General features: G+C 39.2%; 1 long non-coding RNA gene across 1 annotated transcript in view; it reads left to right on the forward strand.

Moving 5' to 3' along the window:
• LOC138067520 (uncharacterized) overlaps positions 1-22,974 on the forward strand; it is a 37,071-nt gene extending 14,097 nt beyond the window's left edge. The window contains exons 6-7 of the long non-coding RNA XR_011141641.1: positions 16,522-17,174; positions 22,887-22,974. This is a non-coding gene — a long non-coding RNA (uncharacterized lncRNA). The remainder of the gene's footprint in view (positions 1-16,521; positions 17,175-22,886) is intronic.
• The last annotated feature ends 333 nt before the right edge of the window (positions 22,975-23,307 follow it).

Raw genomic sequence — 23,307 nt, forward strand, 5'->3', positions numbered from 1 at the left:
CCTAGATGTAATTTTAGCCTCAAAGGATTATTTTTTGATAACCAGAAAACAAAAATACTAATTCCACTGAAATTATCTAGGTGAGAAAATTGTCATTCCATGATCCTCTCTGATAGAAACAATAACAGAGGTCTAACGTGGTTTGCAAGGTGCAGTTCTCCCTCTCCTTGTTCTTTGGACCATGAGAAGAACCAGGGGCACCCTCGCTTCGAGCTGCCACTGTAACGTTCTCTTGTCATCGTGTCAATATTGCTGCTGGCTAGAAGGGAAGAAAATGGCATCTTTGCAAATGGGTAACAGCCTCTCTAGAGCCCAAAACAACCTCATCTGGGTATACACTCTATCCTTTCCCTCACATATGTAGGCAAGAGACCGTAGCTGATATCAGAGGAGTTGCACATAATGGGTTTTATTTTGTGAATAGGAAATATTGGGATTCAGAGTGCTAGTTACTTTTGCATGCAAATGCCCTGTTTCTCTAACATAAAGGGCTGTATAAGTTGCAGATAAGTGTTTTGTGAATCAAGCCCTAAATCCTCTCTTTATTTTAACTGGAGACTTTAGCCAGTGGATAAGCACCATCAGACATTATTCAAACATTTTACGGCTTGCAAAGGAATTATTCTTTTTTTAAAAAAGAACAGTTTAAATAAGAGAAAACAAACAGTTTTATTGGAAGTGGCCTGGTTATGGATATCTTCTTTCCACCCCAGTGGCTTGATGTGACTGTTAACCGGCATTTGGCTGTTTTATAACTGGTGCAATTATTTTGTCAAAGGTTGTAGGGTTTTTTCCTCCTTTAAAAAAAAGTTAGTTTACAGTTTATTAACTTAGATTACTGCTAATAGCTCCCATGGGTCTTTCTACAGAAACAAGGACCAGGATAACTGATTTCTTAAGACCAATCTGGAAGACTTTAAAATGCATTAATAGCTATCACTGAAACAGCAGGAGGAAGAATAGTCTGTCATTTGTTTTTTTCTTTTTTTTCTTACTGTTCTCTGTATAAACTTTTTTCCCTTGAACTTTATCTATTCATCTGTTATCCTGCCTCTTTCTCTTTCTTTCTCTCTCCTTTTTTTTTTCTTTAACCTATTAAATGGCTAAGTTGTGAGTGAATGCAAATAGTCAGCATTGACTCTTTTTGACTGTTCTGGAAGCACATTAGCACATAAATAAGAAACAAAGACTGGTTGTAAGATGGTTCAAGGAAAAAGTAAAATGGTACTTGAAAGTTTGGAGGGCTGAAGTCAAAGTGCTACATCTTCAGAAAAGTCTAAAAATAGTGTAGGATATTGTTCATGTTTAATATTTTGCATTTTTAAAAATATTCTGCTTTTTGCAGGCATAAAAACTTCTACAACCAACATGCACAGGGTAAGCAGTTAGACATGCAAGAGTGTGGTTTAAATGTCTTTGAAGGTGCAGGCATTTATTATAGGTGCCTATTGGCAGGAAAAATATTTCCCTTCTTCCACTGCTTTGATGTGGCTGCTCCAATCATTCCTTTCTTTCCTGCTCTGCACCTTTCTGGCAAAAAAAGGAATGTGTGGCTGAAAACTGAGCAGAACTGCTTACTCAATGTATCTGAACTTATGTCTGGGAAAACTGCTGAATAGTATGATGGAAAATTCTTTCTTACTGTTATTCCCTTTTTGCTGCTGCAGGACAATCTTTCAATCCTCTAGTCAATAGTGGAGAAAAACTGATCTGCTGTGGAATGATAGTTAAAATAGGACTGTTTGTTAGCCCAGCACTAACATTGGAGTTACTCTGTGCTAAATATCATGAGGAAGTGACAGCATGAGTCCATATTTATAGTAATAAGAGTATAGATATAAGCAGGGAAATTACAGTATCCCAGCAGTTCTCATCCTTTCTGTGACTTAACGTCACGGAGTCAGGGAGTCTTGAGCCTCAGTCATACAGGTGAGATACGGGAAGGAATTTCATTATTTGCAGTTTCTTTCCTGAGTAGAAGGACTAGCTCATTAGCCACGTGTATTAATCTTCATTTTTTTGGGGGCTAACCAGTGATCTGACATGGACCTTCTTTCGTGGTAGGTGCTGCACAAGTCAATATAATAATTATCATTTCTTCAAAGCTTTTAGAATTAAGACACAGTCACTTCTCTTATCTGGAATAAAGCAGAATTGGGGTGGGCATGGGAAAAAGGGATGCTCTGACGCCTTGTCTAATGGAAAAATGCAGATAACTCAGAAATGGTTGCTTTGAGACCTGAAAAGATCAAGCAGGGCCATCTTATGTGTTTCTGTATTGTACTCCCCACTGCTTTACAGGGCTTTTCAGGTTAGATAGAGCATTGTGCAAATGTATGAAGTTAACTGAGACAGTTACTAAACTCCTCTTCTCCTGCCTTTCAAAACCGGAGACTGGTGTTTGTTGCAGCAATGTACCTCAAATTGTCCATGAGATTATCAGCCAGAATGCAGCATATGAAGAAAAGATCTAGCCTACCTACAGCAGAGGTATCTATACTTGTAAAGCAAGAAATAAAGAGAGAGCATGGAGTTCCTTCTGAATCCTTTCAAAAATGTTGCCCAGGAAAGAGATTAAATTAGGTAGTACTCAGTTATTAGCATTTTCAGTACAGCCCCCTGAAAGGCTGCTTTACTGCATTTGCAGGTTCAGATCTGGATGTTGTGGTCTGCATTTTGCTTAGCTGAACATGTTTGCAGACCTACTTTTTCATTAAAAGTTACTTCCAGGAGTTTATTTCCAACCTATTAATTGATGCAGTAGGAAAGGTTTTGTTTTCAGCCCCGAGTGGGATCACACCATTGTCCTCTCTCTTCAGTACTTGGTCATTGAATAAACCACAGCTTGCTGTGTTGAAAAAAAACAATGATATCTGATAGGCAAGCTATAGCATAAACCTATTTTCCTGGAATGAATTTTACCTGTAGTCTAGTGCCCCCAAAAAAAGAAAGGTTCCCTTTGATGAGAACATTAAAAAAAACTTTTTTTAAAAAATTGGCCAATGGATTTATTGGGAAAATACTCATGTCATTTTCTGCTAGTTTTTCATGACACTCAGAGGCTGGTGTTCAAGCACGCCTGTAGTAAAAGTGACTAGAGTGTATGACAGATAATATGGTAATGAAATGGCATACTTTCCTGTTACATTGGAATTTCAATAAAGGTGGAATTTTGTCTCAAAAAGAGGACAGTGATCTTCTCACAAACACTGTCCTTTGTCCTGAGGCACACAAAATCCCTAAATCCCTAAAATATTTTATCTAAAGATAAGATAATTTTGCACCAGCCCAGGCATGAAAAAGAAAAGTATATCAGATGCAGCTGGAAAAGTCCTGTTGCTCAGGGAGAAGGTAAATTAAAGGTTTCTATCTTATCTGTATTTCAATTACAATTTTATTTTTGGTCCCTGGCAGTGCAGACAGTTGAAGTCTTGGGAAGTGGAAACACTCACAGGTGTCTGAAAAAGGAATCTTTAATGGTAGAAATGTATACATTTGATCTTTGCTGCTTTTCATGTGGGGTATACATGACATTTAAATAAAAATGTGGACTTTTATGGAGGGGTCCATCTGTTTGATTTCACTTGAAGGTTTTCCTTTTCTTTTCTCCCCCGGCCCCCCTCCCCCCCCCAAAAAAGCAGTGACCTAGTTTAAGAGCCTGCAGATCTACTTGGCTTATTCTATGTATGGGTCAATGCTCATGCAACCAGTTGTGCAAGAATCTGAAGAGCAGATAATTGCAAAGGGACTGATCCAGCTTACATTGATGGTGATGGTGCATATCTGTATCTGGTGTCCTTGAGTTGTCTGGGGACTGGAGGACAATGTCTTGAGATTAGTTCTTGGGCACCTGGGGTGTGGGTAAAGACCAGAAAAGACTTCCACCTCTGTGTTGGATTGTTCAGTGATGGTGTAAGTCTAATCCTTATTGAACAGGTGGTGCCATTTCATCAGATGCCTCTCTGGTTGGCACTGTGCATCTGGTAACAGCCTTACCAAAGGTATCTAAGACTGTAAATTCTCATCTCTGGGCCCTTGGTGTTGACCGGGCAAAAAAGCTCAGCTGACACCATTACAGCCACTGGGTCTGTGAATAGGTGAAGCTTGTTTCCGGACTCTTCGTCATTAGTCGTGTTAAACAGGGAACCTCACTCACATATTCTGGAGCTGATGTATCAACATATTTTGGCATCTTAGCAAATAGAAACCATAAACCTGGTTAAAAAGGCCAGGATAAGCCAAGAGATCTCATTCTTCCAAACTGTCATTTCTTATGGTCCAATAGGTGGAAGACAAAACATCCTTACTTTGCCCATATTTACATCAAGAACATCACAGACAGGGGCCTTTTGGTGGCTTAGCAGGAGACTGGGAATTTGGGAGGGACCTGGAACCCTCCCCACCCCCCAACCCCACCTACCTATGCACCGGTGTTTAACTCCCTGAGCTGAAGAAGAGTTAAAAAGCCCAACAACGCCACTGCTTTTCTTCCTGGAACGGTGGGGAAGTCCGTCATAACAATACAGATAAAAGATAGCTGAATGAAACAGTGTGAGCTCACCTTCATGGATTCAATGATAAGACTGTTCCAACCTTTTCATAGACTAGGGGTAAATATGGATCTGAGCTAGGACATGATAGCTAAGAATCATATCTAATTTGGGGCTTTAGTAGAGAGGTCTTTCCTCCTTTCTCCCAAATAAGTAATGCTCGGAAAATGATCTTACTGACTGAGATTTCAATACCTTGTGATTTTAGCTGCGATGTTATTTGAAGGTAGAGGATTAACATCACTGTAAAATTAGTGAGAAGTGAAAGAAACAGGCTTGAGAAATACATAAAATTATAATAGTGAAAAAAGTCAAAAAACATTAGCCAAGTCTTTTCAAGGCTTATAATGACTCACTTCCTTTAAAGATTTTGGTGTGAGTAGTTTCAAACCTACTAAAATAGGATGATTTAGTGACTAAATCTGTTAATGTCTAGGTACACGCATGTGCGTGCACACACACACATTGTCTACTTATATAAATATATAGTATTCATATATATATCTGTGCATGTATATATAGTCCACACATACGGAAGATTGACTTGCTATCTTTATGCTTGGAAAAGGAAAGTGAGAAAGGATTCTCTGTCTTCTACCATTCTTCTTGGTAGTACTTTGTTGTGTCTGTCTCAGATTCACACACAAATATTTGCTAAGGCATTTTCCAATCAACCTGAGATTTGAACAATTCTATGACTCGTTGCATCCTATATTTTATTATCTTCAGCAAAATGTGTATTTCTTCACTGGTATCACAGAAACACAACAGGGTTTTCATGTAGCGTAGTTAAAATTCACAGTGCGTTTTCAGAAAGTGTACCAGGCAAACATTTTAGGGTCTGATGGTGTCCTATGGAGAAAGACCTGCAAAAATCACCAGGATAGAATGATGAATGAATTCTGGATTGCATTGCAGTTGAAAAGTAGCAGAAAGCTATCTAATATGTCTTCTACCGTTTAGTGAACAGGACTCACATTAGGTAATGGCAGCAGAAAACATTAAAGACAATTGTATATGATGTAGTATTCGGTCAGATTCGTTCACAGTGTATAGTCATTTCCAAATGGCATTTGCTGTTCTTTGTTCTGTAGCAGTGTCTAATATTTCTAAACATTTTAGGCTCTGTGACACCTTAATGGTATACAATAACAGTATGCCTCCCTCTTAGAAAAATGGATACTCTCATTTTTCTAAACATTGTGCCTTTACCTTTAACCATTTCCATTTAAATGCAAATTTCAATCGTGTCCACCTCTCTGTATTCCAACAGAAACTCAGGGAAAAGACTGTTCCTTAAATCCTAATTTCTCTGTAAAGGGAGCTGTTTCCTTCAGGTGTGTCACCCCATGTTATTTATCTTCCATCTCGTTTTACATGTCATCGGTGTTGCAAGTTTACCTTGCAGATCTCACAAATAAAAACTAGTCTTACTTTTTTTTGAAACCTGTGCTGGGTTTATTCGCTAAAAGAAAATTAGCCTCAGTAGTTGCCTTTATTTCCTGTTGAATTTGTTTGACGTCACCTACTGACATGGAAATTTCCTATTTTCAAGCCTTTGAATTATTACCAGCATTTACAGGTGTTTATACAATCGAAAGGTTATAATTTCCTAAGCAACTACTGACAAATTAAGTGAACTTGTGTTGTAGGCATGGATTAATCTTGTAATTATTGTTCCAATTTAAAGGAAATAATTGAATTTCAGGGTTAAGCATAAAATGTGATGCTATGGAACATATGTGATACTGGTGTCTGTTTCCTGAATGTCTGTTCTCAGTATGCAGCTTAGCAACACGTTTGACAATTCATTAAGGTGTCTCTGCTTAGTGAGTCTTTGGAGAGAGAGTTACATTTGAAGCTGGCGTGTAAAAAACACTCAAAAAACAACCAACCAAAGCAAAACGTCTCCCCCCTCCCTTCCCCAGAAAAAATCCTACACCCTTTATGTGTTCTTAGTCCCTCTTGATTTACTTTTGACAAGAGAGGGCACTGTGATAACATTGTAAAGAGTGGACATATTTGTATACGCTTGCCTCTCAGAAGGTAAGGAAGCCAGGGATTAACCCCTGAACCAATTACTTTACAATATAGCAACTGCTTCAACAAAAAGAGGAGAGAAAAAAGAGACAATTTAACTAATTAGTGCAAGTCGCAATGTTCTTTATGGGAATTACTCAGCTGGAAGAAAAGTTGTTGAGTGTGCTCACAGACAAGAGGATGTCTACTTCAGAGTATATTTGTTAATTTTCACTTTGAATCAGCTCTTACTGGCCAGAAAACTTAGCTGAAGATACTTAAGGTCCCAGTCCTTTAAGAGAGTTATACATATTGTAAATGCTGCAAAAGTATAGTCTTTCTGCAAAAGTTTATCTTTAACCCTTTATTCAACTATAGCCATGGGCATTTGTAACTTTCCAGAGTGTTTCCAGTCTGGAGGTCTAAACCCACTTTGTGCACATCACAGCAGTAGGTCAGAAATGTCTTATGCCTGTCATTTTCAAATTAAGGGTTAAATGATGTAGCAGTGATACACAACTTGGTATTGTCTTGCCATGCAAATAACTGGGATGAAAGCAATTCTGAGAACGGTTTTTTAATGTGGATAATAAGCTTGGAGCGCTTCAATTCTGAGGTGGCCAGCGTTGGAGGAAAGAGACAATTTCAGACTCTCATGAGCGCCTGCCCTTTGAAAATCAGATTCTTTTCAAGCGTCACAAATTGGGTACCTGGGACTGCTTGTTATTTTCGAAAAATTGTGCCTATGTGTGGTTTATGAATGTTAAACTGTATTGTTGGTAGGGGCAGGGCATTTCTTTCCTGCCTTGCCTACCAAGTGTCTAGAGCATTCTTGGTGAGATACTGTTGATAAGAATAAATGTCAGCTAAAGGAAAGTAAAAGTTAGAAGATGTCTTTTGCATTTAAAACGTTAAATACATAGATAGTGCCCCTTAATTCCATTTTTTAATGACAGCCACAGCTACTGCAAGATTCAAACACGCAGGGATTTTTACGAATATTGTAGTTGAGGATTCTATGTGGTATATGTGCTCAAACAACAAAATGTGCTTGTATTTCACTGTTCTTTCAGATAGTAGAAGACAGACTCTTATCATCAACAAAGATGATAGATTTGGTATTCACTGACTACTGAGGCCTTTGGGCCATTGACTTTCACTGTTCTGTGTTGACACCAGCCATTTGCAAGTGATGCTTGTGAATGATGGTGCTCTGTTAAAGAAATTTCGCTTATACCTCCCGCTTGTAATCCAGGGCTTGGGGGAAAAAAAACTCTTGTTTTTTTGGTCACTGTGTGGCAGGTTGGGGAGTTCTGTCACTACCTTGGTTTTATCATTTTTTTCATGCACCCTCCAGAGCAGAGTTCTTGTAAAAAGAGCAAGAGGTCCTTTCTTTTTCATAACCAATGCTGAGGTTATTTCCCAGAAATGTTAGTTCTTTCTCCAGACTGGGAATCCTCCCCCTCCTATGAGAAGGATGACAGAAAATGAAGAGGAAAGAAATACTCTGAAAGCTTCATCTCTCTTTCTGACACCTTACTGGAATAAACAGGACACCATTTTTTCTTACTTTATAATTTGCATTTGTTTCTAATCCACGCAGGGTGAAGTAGATGATATTATTTAACTAACAGAGACTACTGTCTCCCACAGAAAGGAGAAAATCTTAGTTGAATCTGTTTCTCCTATGTATTTTGTTCTTTGGCTTTGGAGCTTGAAGCATATATTACCTAACGGGGAGTTGCCTATTCTCTGTCTTGAACCAGAGATAGACAGATAAAATTAACAGATACTGCTCGAAGATTAGCCGTCATTAAATCTAGCTTGGGCACACGTGGCTAATTGAAGGATTCCTAGGTACAACAGGAAATGAGAAATAATGGGTAATATTTTCTTATAAAAAACTTGTTTCACCTTAAGTCCAATAAGGGTATGGTGGTGTTTAGATAAAACTGAAAGGAGTTAAGATCGTACAGACTGTTCATGCACTGATGACCATTAAAAAAATGTGTATCCCAGAGGGTAGTTCTTTGACAAATTTTTTTTTTTAAGTGATAACTGATAGACTTCTTTAATGTTAAGAAAATTATAATCTTTTCTTTAGCCTGCTACAAAGACCATCTTTCTTAGATACTTTTTTTTTTTATTTTTTGCATTTCAGTTGTACGTAATTGAAAGGTAAACAAGTCATGATATGGATCTAACTGTCTCAATCATTTGTCTGTGTTTCCACATGGGCCATTGTAAAAACAGGATGGGGGCATGGAAAGCTGAATTATTTCAAAATAAGGAGGTTGGGGCAGAGGAGAGAAAGAAAAGGGATTATAGATCCAGACCCTACTTATGTAGCTCATCTGTGCTTTCATCTCTCCAGCAGGCATTACACAGGTGTGCATAACAGCAGAACCTGTTTTAACAAAGACCAAGGCAAACACATTGCAGGCATTTGGCTTCCAGGACCTTGTTAGGATTATGCAAAAAAGATGGGGCTATAGCATCACTATAAAATATATATTATCTTTTAGGTAACTTGTATGAAGCTTTAAGTAACTGAGAAAATCCAAACATGTATCATGCAGTCTGGAGTTTGGTCTGATACTTGCTATTTGTGCAGCTTTCCGGACAGCATATTAAAGTATATCAGAAACAGGTTCTAGAAAGAAAGATGATACTCAAGAACAAGTAGAAAGGAAGCTTCAGAAAATATTTGGACAACTAACTTGAAATACAATGCATAAAGCTCATCAGGATTAATTGCTGGCTTTTATCAAATAAACCCATTTTCTTCAGGCAAATAGATACGGATTCATTCTCCTTTTCAACGTATCCCTATGGTATGATAATAATGCATGCAGCAGCGTGTATTTATGTGTGTATGCGTGTAGGGTGAGCATGTGGGGTGAATGTATACAAGCAAGCAGTCTCTCAATTACATATTCATACAGAGAGCATGCACAGGGCTCTTCTAGCACAAAAAAATACCTAAGCTCTAGGCTTTAAACTCACCTGAACTGTGGTACGTGGTTGACTGGCAAGCTAAATTTTGTCACGAGCAAAGGTTATGGCTCTCTACCATAAACAATATATAACTTTTCCTCCCCACATGTAAGGAGGCAAGCATGTAAACCAATCACTTAGAACCTAATCATTTTTGTATGGTTATTTTCAGTTATCATCCTTTGCAAATATTTTAATCAAGAAAGATTTTTCTAAAAATGTGTCAGAGTAGTTTCATATGAGCATGATATAATGCACTAGTGCTTGCACTAGTAGGTAAATGGCGCAGATCCGTTACATGGGTAAAAGATGAGCAACCATACCTAGATCAGTAGATATTTAAATTGACGCTACCTGAGCCGGTGGGGCTCTGACTTTATCCCATGGAGATCCTACACCATGAGGAATTTGTGTTTCACATTATGATATGTATATTGTCACAAACAAGAGGCTATCACAACTCTTCATTCTGTCTCAAGGATCTTAGTGTATAATTTGACTTTTTTTCCCAGAAAATTAACCTGTTTTAACATCAGAAATTGCGCCAACCATTCATCTGCATGGAGGAATCACATCTGAAAATTAAATTCTGGAGTGGAATCCATCTGTTTTTGCTGTCATGCTTAGCCACAGGAACTCCTAAGTAGTAGTAGTAGTAGTTGTTGTTGTTTTTTAATAGGTTAGGACAGTAATGTATAGCCCTCCAGATGTGCCCTGATCTTCTCTTAAGATTCACACACGTAACCTCAGGTTGACTTTGAAAATCCATCTGAGGCCCAGCAGAATTACAGTGCCTTTCACAAAGAGGGGAAAAAACTTCTAGAGCTTAAGTGCTGGAAAGTGTTCAGTAACCAGTGGATGGCAACGGTATAAACTCCAGTAAGCTGGCGAGAGTTGAGGGGCCAAGAGGGTGGGTGTTTTAGACTTGCAAAGTAGCACAGTGCTTGTTCTTGTCTCTTTAAGTCTAGTTATTGAGTGCTGAACCATGTGACAAGAAGGCCTGTATTGCATTATATCAGAAGTGTAAAGATAGATCATTTTCTTTCCTCAAAAGATCAGTAATTATTAACTCAATAAAAAGCAAGGCTTTTTGCCATCACCTATGGGTAGGAGTGAGCAGCAGATAATCCCCTGTCAGAGCATTTCTAATTTTAAGTAGTGTGGGTATTTCTCAGATAAGTGAAGAAAGGTAGTGAAACTTTGCATTGATACAACCCAGACAATAAGCCTCTGGACCTACTGTAAGTGCTGATAATACAGACGCAATGCCGTTCAACATCTAAGTCATTTCAAACAACCATATTTAATGAGATTCGAGTCTACACTGCCCTGAGCATAACACTAATATAGCACGAGGCGCTGAGCTACTCTGGCACCCCATTCACATTGTACAAAGCAATGGGAGGACGGCTCCAGGTGACAAGTCGGCGCCACGATTCCTTTTCTATTCCTCAGAAATACCAGGTGCGAAGTCAAGATCCAATCAGCTTTACCTTTTGGAAATGAGAAGGTTTGATTTCTTATTGACTGGAGTGGATCCAGGGATAGTTCTGTAAACGACCCAAATGGAAGTGATTTTTCCTGGAAATGTGCAAAGAACAAATAAAAAGGGAGATATTTCACTTATAAATGTTTCTGATAACTGCGACTTTAAGAAGGAAGTTGACATGAAGGGCTCCCTTCATCATCAGAGAATTGCATGGTACTAGCTGCCCTGCCTTAATCACAGCTGTCATGAGAAAAGAAAATAGATTTTTAGGGTCCAGATAGGATTTCTCCTTGAAAATGTCAGGAGTGATTGATTTAAGAGACAACTAAAAAGCTACTCACTAAACGTGTGTTGTCTACACTTCTGAATCCTGGTCCCCCCAAACAGATATGGTGTTGTCAAGATTTTAACAAGTCACAGGAAGAGTTAAGCTGTGCTTTCTGAATAAATTAGTACAGTCACAAAATGACACTTCCCTGACCTTCGCAAAAGGTGGAGAGTATAACGGTAAGACATACAGGGCTGTTAAACAATGTTGTTTTTTTTTTAACCACTCTGACAAAAGGTGCAAGCTCTTTAAAACAGTTTCATAATGCACTTCAGCAAGAGAGCTAACTGACTGTCATAAGATGACATGCGTAACACAGAGATCTTGCTACACATTTTGATGCAAAGGAACACCCTGTTAGTTGAAAATCGTTCCTAACTGGATTCAGATGTTAGAGCTGAAGTACACGGAGCACTATACATTTGGTAAAGCTTAAAGGCACATAAAAAAAAAAAATCATAAATCTTTAGCTGTGGCCTTTTATCAGCTCTTAATTTGTCATGGTATTTTAATTACTTTCAGTGTAAAAATCTTAATCCATATGTAAGGGAGCTGATGCTTACTTATGTCTTGCTCCTTCTCTTGTAATATAGTTTTAAAAGGTTAACAGGCCTGTGTGCACAAGGATGTTTCAAAAAGCTTGTAATGGGCCATTTTAAAGTTCTCTTAGCTCCATACTAAGCATTCATTCAGACAGTTGTACCCCTGCTGATGTGGGAAATTAAAAGGCTAAAGCATTATAAGTAACCTGTTTGGGTGGCTCCAGTTTGGATGGGACCTGATTTTTAGAAGGCTGATGTTCAGCGTTTCTATAAGAACTTACATTTCAATTGCTTTAAGACAGATACCCCCAAAAATAAGCATACTATCTGAGGCTTTTGAAAATAAAGAGCAAGCCTGATCTCTTATGTGGTGAGAGACTGCTTTCCTTCATTTTTAATTTTTTTTTTCTTTTTGTGGTTGTTACCCTTTTGCTTGTTACCCTTTTAATCACCTTCTTTTCAGAGCTTACATGTGTGACTGCAAAGACATACACGAAATATGATCAAATTGGTACATGAAGCTAAGGGAAGCAATAAGATATTCTCAGTATTGCATGGCTGCAGTTAAGCCATTTTGAAATCAATAATCCCCTCGCAATTCACTGTGCCACTTGACTGGACATACAGATGCAGATGCGCTTGTAAATGAGTTTACATTGCACTGTGCTTGTAGCCATATAATCTTTCTTCCCTTCTCAAGTCTATCCCATTTTTCCTTGCTTCCGTTATGCATATGAAACTCAAATTAAGATTGCATGTAAAGTTGACTAGCTATTCCAGGTTATTTATTGGAAATGAAACTATATAAGCATACAATATATGGTTTGCTTAAAACTGATTTACCTAACTCTTCCAGTAGTCCCAGGCACACACAATTGCTGAACAGCAGAGAATTTCATTGCAGGGAAAAAGTACTAGAAGAAAAAGAAGGTATCAATTGCTAATTTGCAGCTAGTTTATGAGGGATTTCAATCTGTTAATTAGGAGAGTAATTTGTCAAGTGGAAAAATTAGAAGCAGATCACCAAATCCAAAATTTTCCTTAGTTACAGTGAGTAAAGGTTTTGAGATGTGGGCCATGTGGGGAAAGTTACACTGTATTTTGAATGTCATCTTGATATTATTTGGACGCAACCTTCAACTCCAGCATAGGCATCAGGTGATCTGTGGAAAAGGCTTTGGGTAGTTTTTGTTACCACCTTGCACTGGCCCCACCATGCCCTTTCTCTGCCTGCACCCTCCACCTCTCTATACCCCATCTGCCCAGGTGGTGACATCAGGCACACTGTTAGCCATGTGCTAATGCAAAGAAGGGCTGTGGTACTTTAGCCTGAGAGGCCCCAGAGCCGCAGGCTGCAAGGAAAGTGGGGTCTACCAAAAACCTGAGATCCCCCTGTGCAACGGCAGGACGGCACTGAGCTACATTGACCCTACTGCCTGTGCAGTGGAAGTATGAGCTGAAAAGCATGACAAGGTTTAGTAGGCTTCCTAAACTGATCTCTTAAGTTTTGATATCGTCATCGTCATCATCTGGGCAAACTACAACACTGTGGAGGATGTAGCGCTCTGACAAGCCAGGCACAGTCTGGTCTGGTCCAGAGGTCTCTACGACTGTTTTGGCTTTCATAAACAGAAGGTCCGAGGTTTCTTCCCCTTTGCAAGGAATCACAGCTAAAAGAGGTGAGCTGTGCTGAGCACGACAGGGTGTCTCCCAGACCTCGGGCTCTCCTGTGGAGGACAGAGTGCTTTCCTTTTTCTGTGAGCTTTTAGGAAATAGCGTACAGGCAAGTCAGACAAGTGAAAGGATCTTTTCAACAGCCAGTTCAAGCTGCTTTAGAGGAGAAAGCACAACAGGGCAAACGAGGAACAGTCAGTCCCAAGAAAGTGTCTTCCTTAGCTTCAACAGAGATTAGTTTAAATCCTAAATCTTGCCTTACTTTTCAAATCTTTCTTCTGTGTTTATGTATGCACATGTATTAATGTATTTAAAATACACATGCGCATGCATGCATGCACACACACACACGCACACACACACACACGCGCACACACACACACACACACACACACACACACACACACACACACACACACACACAGAGTCTTGTATCTCTTAGTGTATTTATTCACTGTTTGTGTTTGTCCCGCCTTTCTCAGAATCCTGCCCAGCCCCAGGGCCACAGTGACCTTGTGGCAATGAGTTCTTTGGCCAAAGAGTATGCCATGTTCACAACTTGTCATTTTTGCTGATTGTTTCTCTGGTTCTTTATCAATGTTACGAACTGAACCCTTGCCATAAGACAGGGACAATCTTCTTATAGCATTTATGGAAATTGAGCTGTAGGGAGGACAGATAACAGGCATAGACCAAAGGAGCAGTGGTTAGAAAAAATGGCTATGGCTCATTATTGCTGCAAATGTGCTCTGAGAAGGATGAAACTTATTAAATAGGCCTCCTCTGAGCCTATTTATGCCAAAAGTGCAATGGTTTTGAGCATCCACATTTACTGTAGGTAGCATGACATAACTGCTCTGCTTCAAGGAAGTGGAAAAAACAAACTAGAGAAGAAGGGCTGTGCAACACCCAGTACATTTGCTCATGCATACACACTCACAGTGTGGCAGTGGGCATTGTCAGCCAAGGATGCACACATTTTCTTGTTAGATATTATTTCCTATTTTCTGTACAAACAATAGGTTATTATTACTCTAAGTTGGCATGAAACGATGTGAAAAATCAGATGCTGCTTCACGTAGGCTGAGAAAGTCACACGTTTTCACTCTATCTAAATCTTTCTTAAGAGCTCCAGTCTGGAAAGGCAACTATCAAACATCTTGTTTCCTTTCACATTAAAAAATGTCAATTTCATTATTTATTTGACAAAAACCAAAGAGAACGAGATCTACTGTCTACATTGATAGGCCACACTTTTTTCTAAACATGCAGAGATTTACCTGTTCACCTCATAGCATATTGCACTTCTAATTCTCCATTGAAAAGTGGGAAAATCTCATGCTGGTTACAAAAAGTATCCCTAGCTATCACCTCAAATCCTATTACCCAGTCCTAAGGCTGGAAGGAAGTTTTTTCCTGCCACAGAGTTATAAATAAACATTATCCTTGCTGCAGCTTGCTCTAGATAGCTGTTATGGCCAACCTTTCAGTTGTACTACCTCTGGTTGCATGGGCAATGCTGAGTCTGACACAATCCAAGAAATAGACAACTCCCACATTTCACTGAAAATTTAAAAGAAATAATACACAAGACCCAGAAACCCTGCACTCCAGTAGAAAAAGCTGGAGCAGACCCAGGAAGAAGGATTCACTTTCATGGCTGTATTTCAATGTTCTAAAATGTGTTTCTTCCTCTCTCGTTTGTCCAGAAGTATGCCAAAATTCTTTTTCTTACATGAATGTACACATGCGCTCTTCTCTCTTTTTTTGGTTTTCTTCCCCTCCTCCTGCTTTTCTCTTTTTCTCTCCCTGTTCGGAATTGACAAGGGAGACCTCAAAAAGTCCCTAGACAAACAAATTTTCAAATCACTCTATTTCCATGAAATGACATTGCTGTCATAAAATAGTGTTGTAAGATGAAAATGTCTTCTGTTAATAATGTTCCTATCTACTCTAGCAAAAAGTATAACCATGAGAAACTCACATTGATGAAAAAGGTTCAAAATGGTATTGCCAGCAGTGCCCTTTCCCAGAAAACCTACTGTAGCTGTCACATACTTGAAACTTGCAGCTAGCAATTGCGTGCTGCAAAACTACAAAGCAATGATTTCATTTTTAAGTTTTTATTTGTTTGTACTGACCTCCCAAAGGTGTATGTAGTGGTGTTTTATTTTACTCTTCGGATACTTTTTAAATCTATGTATATATCTCTGCTTGTGCATATGTGTCTGTATATACGACAAAATGAGCAGATTTGCTTGACTTTATGAACTAGATGCCAGACCACATCTGAAGAACTGCTGAGTTTGCAAAGTGCAGTACCACACTCCTCCTTCCATTCTCTCTCACTCTCTCTCTCAGTTCTGATACTTCTGGCCGTTCAGTATTTTAACCATTTCATTGCTAGAAGTTAAGAGAACAAAATCCATTTTCTTTGTGGAGAAGTAAATGTACGCCCTGTGACTGCTGTTTATTTATTGGACTCCAAAAGGAAGATATGTACCACCCATGACTTCCTTAAGTTACATTCTCTGGTCAATGTTTTAGAAATATGCAAACTGAGCATCAGATCTGCAAAAGTTCCCAGCACTGCGAAACTGAGGCCTTAGGAAAATTCAGCTATGGAAGGAGATAGAATAGAAGCTCTTGGATGATCAGCATGCTTGAAAAGTTATCCTTCTACGGGTGTCTAAATTAGTTCCTTCAAAATGTGGCCTTAACTTTAGGTACTGGGAAATTGGAATTATGTCCCTATATTTTTTTTTTTACTAACATCCCAGACACATTCCTGCTGTCATTGGAATTATCATTGGTTAGTGAGTGTTAGGAATTCAGTTACTGTGGTTAAAACTAGGATAGTCCTATTTTGGGAGTATTTTTGCTGATATTGCAAATAAATCCTAAAAGTCTTTATTTTTCTAGGTTTGCACAGTCCTCATCTATCCGTCTCTGCCCTACCAGTCCAAGAGAGCATCCTGATTTTCTGAGAGTGTCATCTGGTACCTCTGGTTGATGTCTTTGCGTGAATCTGAGGGAAGAATGTGCTTGTTCAAAGGAAGACTTTGGCTCTGTCAGAAGCAGACTGCGTGCTAAACATTTGTTACTCTCTAACAAAGGGGGGCCACTGATTTGCAGACACAGCTCGCATTGATGTCAACAAAAGCTGCACAGAAAGTTCAAGTGTGCAGTGAGGTCCTTTGCCTCTAATTCATCTCAGGGCTTGCCTTATTTTAATATACAACTTTGAGCTGAATGAGATTGGGATGGATTTTTAAAGAAAGATGCTGGCTACAGATCCAGGCTGACAAGAGGTGAGAAAATATTTCCAGCTCCACGGACAAATCGAAAAACTGCCTGAACAGACTGCCAGTTCAACTGTTTGTAAAGTGGCCACAGACCAGCGAATTGCTGCGCGCAACTGAGTGTCAAATATTCGCCTGGCGTGTTTTGGCATCATTCCATTTGCTTCAGCGGAGCCATGCTGATTTTCATCAGCTAAAGATCTGGTTTTAAAGTGCGCATAACTGTTTTCAAGCCCTGTCCTCAAAGTTCACAGTTTTTCTGTTTTCTCTAAGGTAACAGTTTAATTTCACTGGGATGTTCCTACATTGTTTTTCTTCTTCTTGTAGAAAATAGACATGATGAAAATTGCAGGGCTGGAGCAAAGAACACTATGTTAAAGTGTAATTTCAGAAAAAAAAAACACCACAATTCTGCACTGGGCAGTGCAAACAAAGTTTTACTAAAATAGACATCTTACATACTGAGAAAAAGCATGATCTTTTCTGCCTTTAAAAATTTTTTATACTTTTTTTTTATACTTACAGTCAGTGCTTTGCAGATTGGGGAACAGCATTCACAGACAGGGTTATATTGTTGTTAAACCAAATTAGGAAAACTGCATATGTCCTCAAGAAGGTACACAGCAGACAGAGGGGGAAAAAAGGCAAGCCAGAGTGCAATGTGTTCTCAAGGTCTTTAGAGATCACGGTGCAACTTGCTCCTGAGACTTTCCTAGAGATCCATTAGCTTGCCCCTTGCAGCACCTGGAGCTAAAAATAATTAAAGTAAGTATATGCCTCTACAGCAGCTTCTTAGATAGGCAGGGATAAGCAGTCTGTTCAGTAGATGACACCCTACCTCCTTGGGTAATGATGCTGAGGCAATGTAGGTGAAAAGCTAGCAAATTGTTGCTATTTTTGGTTATTGCTATTTTGGTCATTCTGGAGTAAAGTGGAAGGAACGCAGGAATCCTGACCTCATATGGCTCCTTGAGGGATTTCTGAGGTTGTGTGACAACATGCTGCCCTCATACATACATGTGGACTTTTCAAGGCTTACACTTGCTCCCTTCAGAGCACCTCGAATATACACACATATATAAGGGCAAGTTGGCTTCTCTCTTTCTCTCTAGTGGTGGATCCATGTTTAGAGCTGTATGTTCTTAATTTATGCCTAGAAGAACTGAATTCTGGTAGTTTCAGACTTCCTAAGGAAAAACATTGACTTGCAGTACAGGATGTTCCTAAATTTAAGGCACTAACTTCTTGCATGCTAGCAGTTCACGTTGGTCCTTTAAGAAGATCCCTAACACTAGAAATATTCTTTATGGTAGGGAAGGGCTAGGTAGAGCCCTTGGTCTGCTGCTGGCCTGCTATTGACCTCAAAAAGGACTACTAATTAGTGTTAAGAAGTCCTGAAGCACTGCCTATCTCAGAGGCCTGCTATTCAGTTTCCTACAAAACTCCAGTGGTACCAGGTACTGGTAGTCATGAACTGGTAACTTTAGCGGAGATGGCCACATCTGAGTTGACACTTACCCATCGGCTCATATTCAGAGAAGTTCCTTCCATATCAGCTTGGAACTGATAGTCAGCTTGGGAACCATGCACCTGGCACGGCTATACCGCCTCCTTCAGGGCTGGAGATGGTACAGCCTTTTCACCATTGGCTACATGTGCGTTAATTAGGCTTATTATCTATGTAAAAGGCAGGACTTATTATTCTAACTGCTCTAACTCTAGCTATTTTGTTGTTATCTCCAAGCAGCTTTTAACTACTGCACCAACCTACTCAGAGGTGTCTGAAGAGCTTCCCCTCCCCAAGTCACCATCCAGGCAGTGCAAACATACCCTCCGTCTCTGTCTCTGCACACTGAAGAGGGCAAAAGGGAAGGCTGGTGGCTCAGCTGCTTGGCCTACGAACGTAGTTACTGCGCAGGGACTGTATCACACAGTGAATACTGAGGTTGTGCTGAAAGGGGGATATCTGGGTGATCTCTGTGTGACTGCAGGAGGGAAAGAGCCAACTAGGGCAGACAGACTAATTCTGCCAGGGCACCACAGAATTCAGTTACATGCTCAGTCAAGCCTCATTCCCTGCAAGACTACTCTTATCCCCTTCCTGTAAGCTACTCGTACACTCCTAGAGTTCCCCTCATCCTGGCTTTCTAAAAGATGTTGTATACAGCTTCTAAAGAAGATTTAGGTATGTGGCTTGTAGACTCTGGAAAGTTGGAATATCTTTGACTGTCAGTCCAACACTGTTCACAAACACTGTGTTCTCACTCGGTATCCTTAAAGACTAAAGTGGTCACCGTAATTGAAAACAGCATCAGCTAGGCATCCAGGCGAAGGGTCTATTTTCCATGTTAATCACTGCTGAATTAGTTGTGATATTACTGAGCAGGGAATTAAGACTAAGATCTTCAAACTGCTCAACATTAAGTTACTAGTCACTGTCTCACACTATCATTTCGGTTATGCAATTAAACAGCCTCCAGAAGAGCATTAAAAAAAAAAAAAACAGAGTGTGCATTTTCACAGAGCATTTTGTATCCTTTCTTTTTTATAGAAAGCTGAGGAAAAATTTAATTTTGGTGAAATGTTAGAGCAATGTTTCAAACTGCGTTACACCACAGGGCATGAGATAATTTGTGTGGCCAATAAGTCCACCTGCACATTAAAACCAAACTTGTTTAAAGTGTCTAGTGGAGTCTCAGACAAGCACCCATTGGCTTCACAGCTCCCAGTTTGTATATTGCAGGATGAATTCTGTCATGATCAATTCCATTCCTTCTTTAATTTTTCTTGGCTGTTGCAAATGGGAGGATATTCACCTTTCTGACGTAAACTGTTACGGTTTTGCATATTTTTCAATAGCTGTCATATTAGTAGAAATGGATGCATTCCATCAGGAGGTAGAATTACCCATGTACATATGTGTGTTCTTTTTGCCTATATATTATCTTATATTCTAATTTTTAAGTGATTGTCATTAATTTACTAATAATTTATTTTCCTATTTCAGTCTGAGAGCAGAAATGTCATTTTACATGCACTGAAAACAGTCAGACGTCCTGAATATTTCTTTGACATAATTTTATGTATTTATAAATTGCTTTATCAGTCATTAAAGCTCAGCTTGCAGTACTTAACAGTCTTGGCCTTGATCCTATAAGCATGCATATGCCTTACTTTATGCATATGAGCACTGCTATTGAAATCAATATTCATCTACATTATGTTAAGTGTACGCATAACTGTTTGCAGGATTGGGGCTGCCATTTTTTTTCCTGCTATTCATACTATTTTCTGCAAGATATCTATCGTAATCTTTTGAGTAAATGATTTGTAGAATGAATGGGGCTCTTCAGATCTCATTCCTCACTGAATAATACAATTCCTCATGTAGTGCCAGGGCCCACTCAAGCCTTTTCAGAAGCAGAGGTGACATTCACTTCCACTATTCAAAGTCTCCTCCCAGGCACAAAATTGAATTTTGCAGTAGTGACACAGACAAGTCAAGGAGTGAGTGCAGGAAGGTGTACACTGAGAGGGATGAGTAGGGATGTCATGGGCTTGGGAGATGCTAAGGGGCTTGAAGGTGGGTGAGGGGTGAGAAAGGCCAGGGGAGACTGTGGAAAGCAGTGTGTGCAGGAAGGGTCCAGGAGGTTTCAGTGGAGCTCTGGATTGTGGAGGGAGCTAGTGAATGCAGATTTGGGGGAGAAAGGATTGCTGTTCTTGGTGGCTGTGCAACTTGTTCGTTCCCAAGCTGGCTGTGGATCATCTATTTATTTGCATAATCAGTCAAAACAGGCTTCAAGGAGGCCTTCTCCTGTAGCTGTGCAGTTGAATGCTCTCATTGCTCTCTATTTTACTTTTCTAATGGAAAAGAAGGATTATTGAGAGACTGAACCTTGGAAAACTTTCCATACAAATGGTCTGTTTTAAATATTAGACCCTTCCAGAACAAATCTCTTCCTATTATTATTTTGTATTAGGATCATGATGGATGACTTAGAAGTTGGATGAAACAGAGGACTTTATGCCTTTTATTAGATCTTGTTTGTCAGGCTGTTTAGTATGTCATTTTTCAAAGGACTTTGATTTTTAAAGAAATACTTTTATGTTAACTCATAACAATTATGAAAATTTTTCATTTTGCAAAAAAAGGAAATAATTTTTTAAATCAAATTTACTTTCTACCACTTGTGCTGGCTGCTTATGTTTCCATCTACCACAGTAAAGGGACCAATCATTTTTACTAATGTTTACAGTCAATTTCTCTCTTACATTTTCATGTACCAGCACTGGAATATTTGGCTTGCAGTTGTGGTAAAACGGATTAGCTTCATATTTTACTTTTTGTAGTTGCATTTAAAGGTAAAACATGGAAACATTTTTGTTTGTGGTATTAAAACTAAGTTTATAAAACTGAAATACTATGTTTTACTTTCACCTGAAAATGTTACTGTAAATGTTACTGTAAATCTGAAGAGTTAAGATGTTTTATGTTTGTTCAGCAGCTTAGGACTTTGCTTAGCATTCATTACCTTTTTCATCTCACTTTTTACAGTGTGGGATTCTCTTTAGCGAAAGATCAAAATTTTTTTGTAAGAATTTGGTTCTCCAGTTTATTAAATATGTGAGTACAAGCATTCAATAACTATGCCCTATTACATATGTGCACATTTCAGCACACCTGAATTTAAAAACAGAACTGTGCCTGAAAAGCATGTGCTTTTCCCACCTGTGCCCATTTTTTCTGAAAGAAAGGCATTACCTTGCTCTAAAAACTTAGGCTTGTGTGGCTACAATAAGGCTACTATCCTAAAAATGAGGGCATTGATCGCTTCCGACAGATTTTTTTCCTTCTATAATAAGCAGCATTTCTCACAATAAGACATAAAAATAGGACATGAATTAACGTGACACACCACAGAATATCAGTGAGTACAAACTCTACTCAGATTTAAAATTCCAAGCCTTTAGGGGCTATGTTAATTTTTTGCACCATTAAGTAGTTTCCAGTTTTAATCCCCATTTGTTGTTAAGCAAAACCACAACACAAGCGTACAATACATTACAGCCCGCAATGGCGGAAGGGTTCCAGCAGCAAAGCCGCGCTCTCCTCCTCCAGAGGGCAGTGGTTATTGCAGGCTCTCCATCCGCCAAATCATTATAACCAACATCTGGCCTTGCAAGACATTTCCAACAATAGGGTGGTGAGGGTAGGGAATTGTTGCTGGTTAAAAGTTGAATTTGGCTTCAATTAAAAAAAAAAAAAAGAGGGAGAGACAGGAGGGGGAGGTTGGGTTTATGAGTTATACACTCTTTAATTTACAGGATTGTATAATACTTATGACCACTAAATGCCTGAAGTTAGCTCCAGCTCCAGAACTCTCTCTTTTCCACTCTCATGTAACCACCAATACTATTTTAGTTCAAGTGCAAATGTATAGCTTTTTCTTTTCTTTTCTTTTTTTTTTTTTCTATTTTCCTTGCGGGGGTAAAAGAAAAGGGGGAGTGTGGTGGGAAAGTATTCATTTCTCTTGTACAGTGGCCTCCAAATGCATTCTAATCTTTTATTGCTTTGAAAAGTGTTACAGAGTCAGATTGATTTGCATTTGCAAAAGATAGATAGATGGGAACTTCTAAGGGGAAGCTATGATGGTCAGAGGATTCCATATGGTCACAAGCAGTCCCTGGTCTGAAGAAACCTGTTTTTGAGAGTAAATAACTGAATGAAAACAGATTTCTTGGAAAACACTTGTAATTTAATGCATGTAAACAAAAGCTTTTATAATAGCCTCAGTCACACTGGGATTGCTGAAAGAATTACTTTAAACAAATGTCAGTTTTTAATTGAGAGGCACCCAAGAGGGTGGTGATGGTGCAGTCTTTTTTTTCCTTTTTTTTTTTTTTAATTTCCCTCTTCCCCCCTGACGTGGAAAATATTGCAACACTAACGGTGCTTTTATTTAAAATTCCTATCCGACGTTCTAGCACTGCGACTTCCTAGGATGTATCACAGAATCACAGAGCATCTGAGGATCGACGGTACCTCTGGAGTTCATCTAATCCAGCATTCCGGCCCAAAGTACGGTCAACTAAAACAGACTAGTCAGGACCCTTTCCAGTTGGGTTTTGAATATCTCTAAGGATGGAAACTTCATAACCTTTCTGGGCAACCCGTTCTAGTGTGTGATTACCCTCACAATAAAAAGTCTTTGTCTCATCTTTAAACGGAATTCCCTGTCTTTGTCTCATCTTTAAACGGAATTTCCTACGTTTCACTTTGTGCCCATTGCCTCTTGTCACTGGGCACCACTGAGAAGAGTCTATCTCTGCACTTCCCCTCCCTCCCTGCCGCAGCCATCAGGTATTTGTACACACTGATAAGGTATCTCCCTGAGCCTTTTCTTCT

The sequence above is a fragment of the Struthio camelus genome, chromosome 5, assembly GCF_040807025.1.
Source record: "Struthio camelus isolate bStrCam1 chromosome 5, bStrCam1.hap1, whole genome shotgun sequence".
Classification (NCBI taxonomy): domain Eukaryota; kingdom Metazoa; phylum Chordata; class Aves; order Struthioniformes; family Struthionidae; genus Struthio; species Struthio camelus.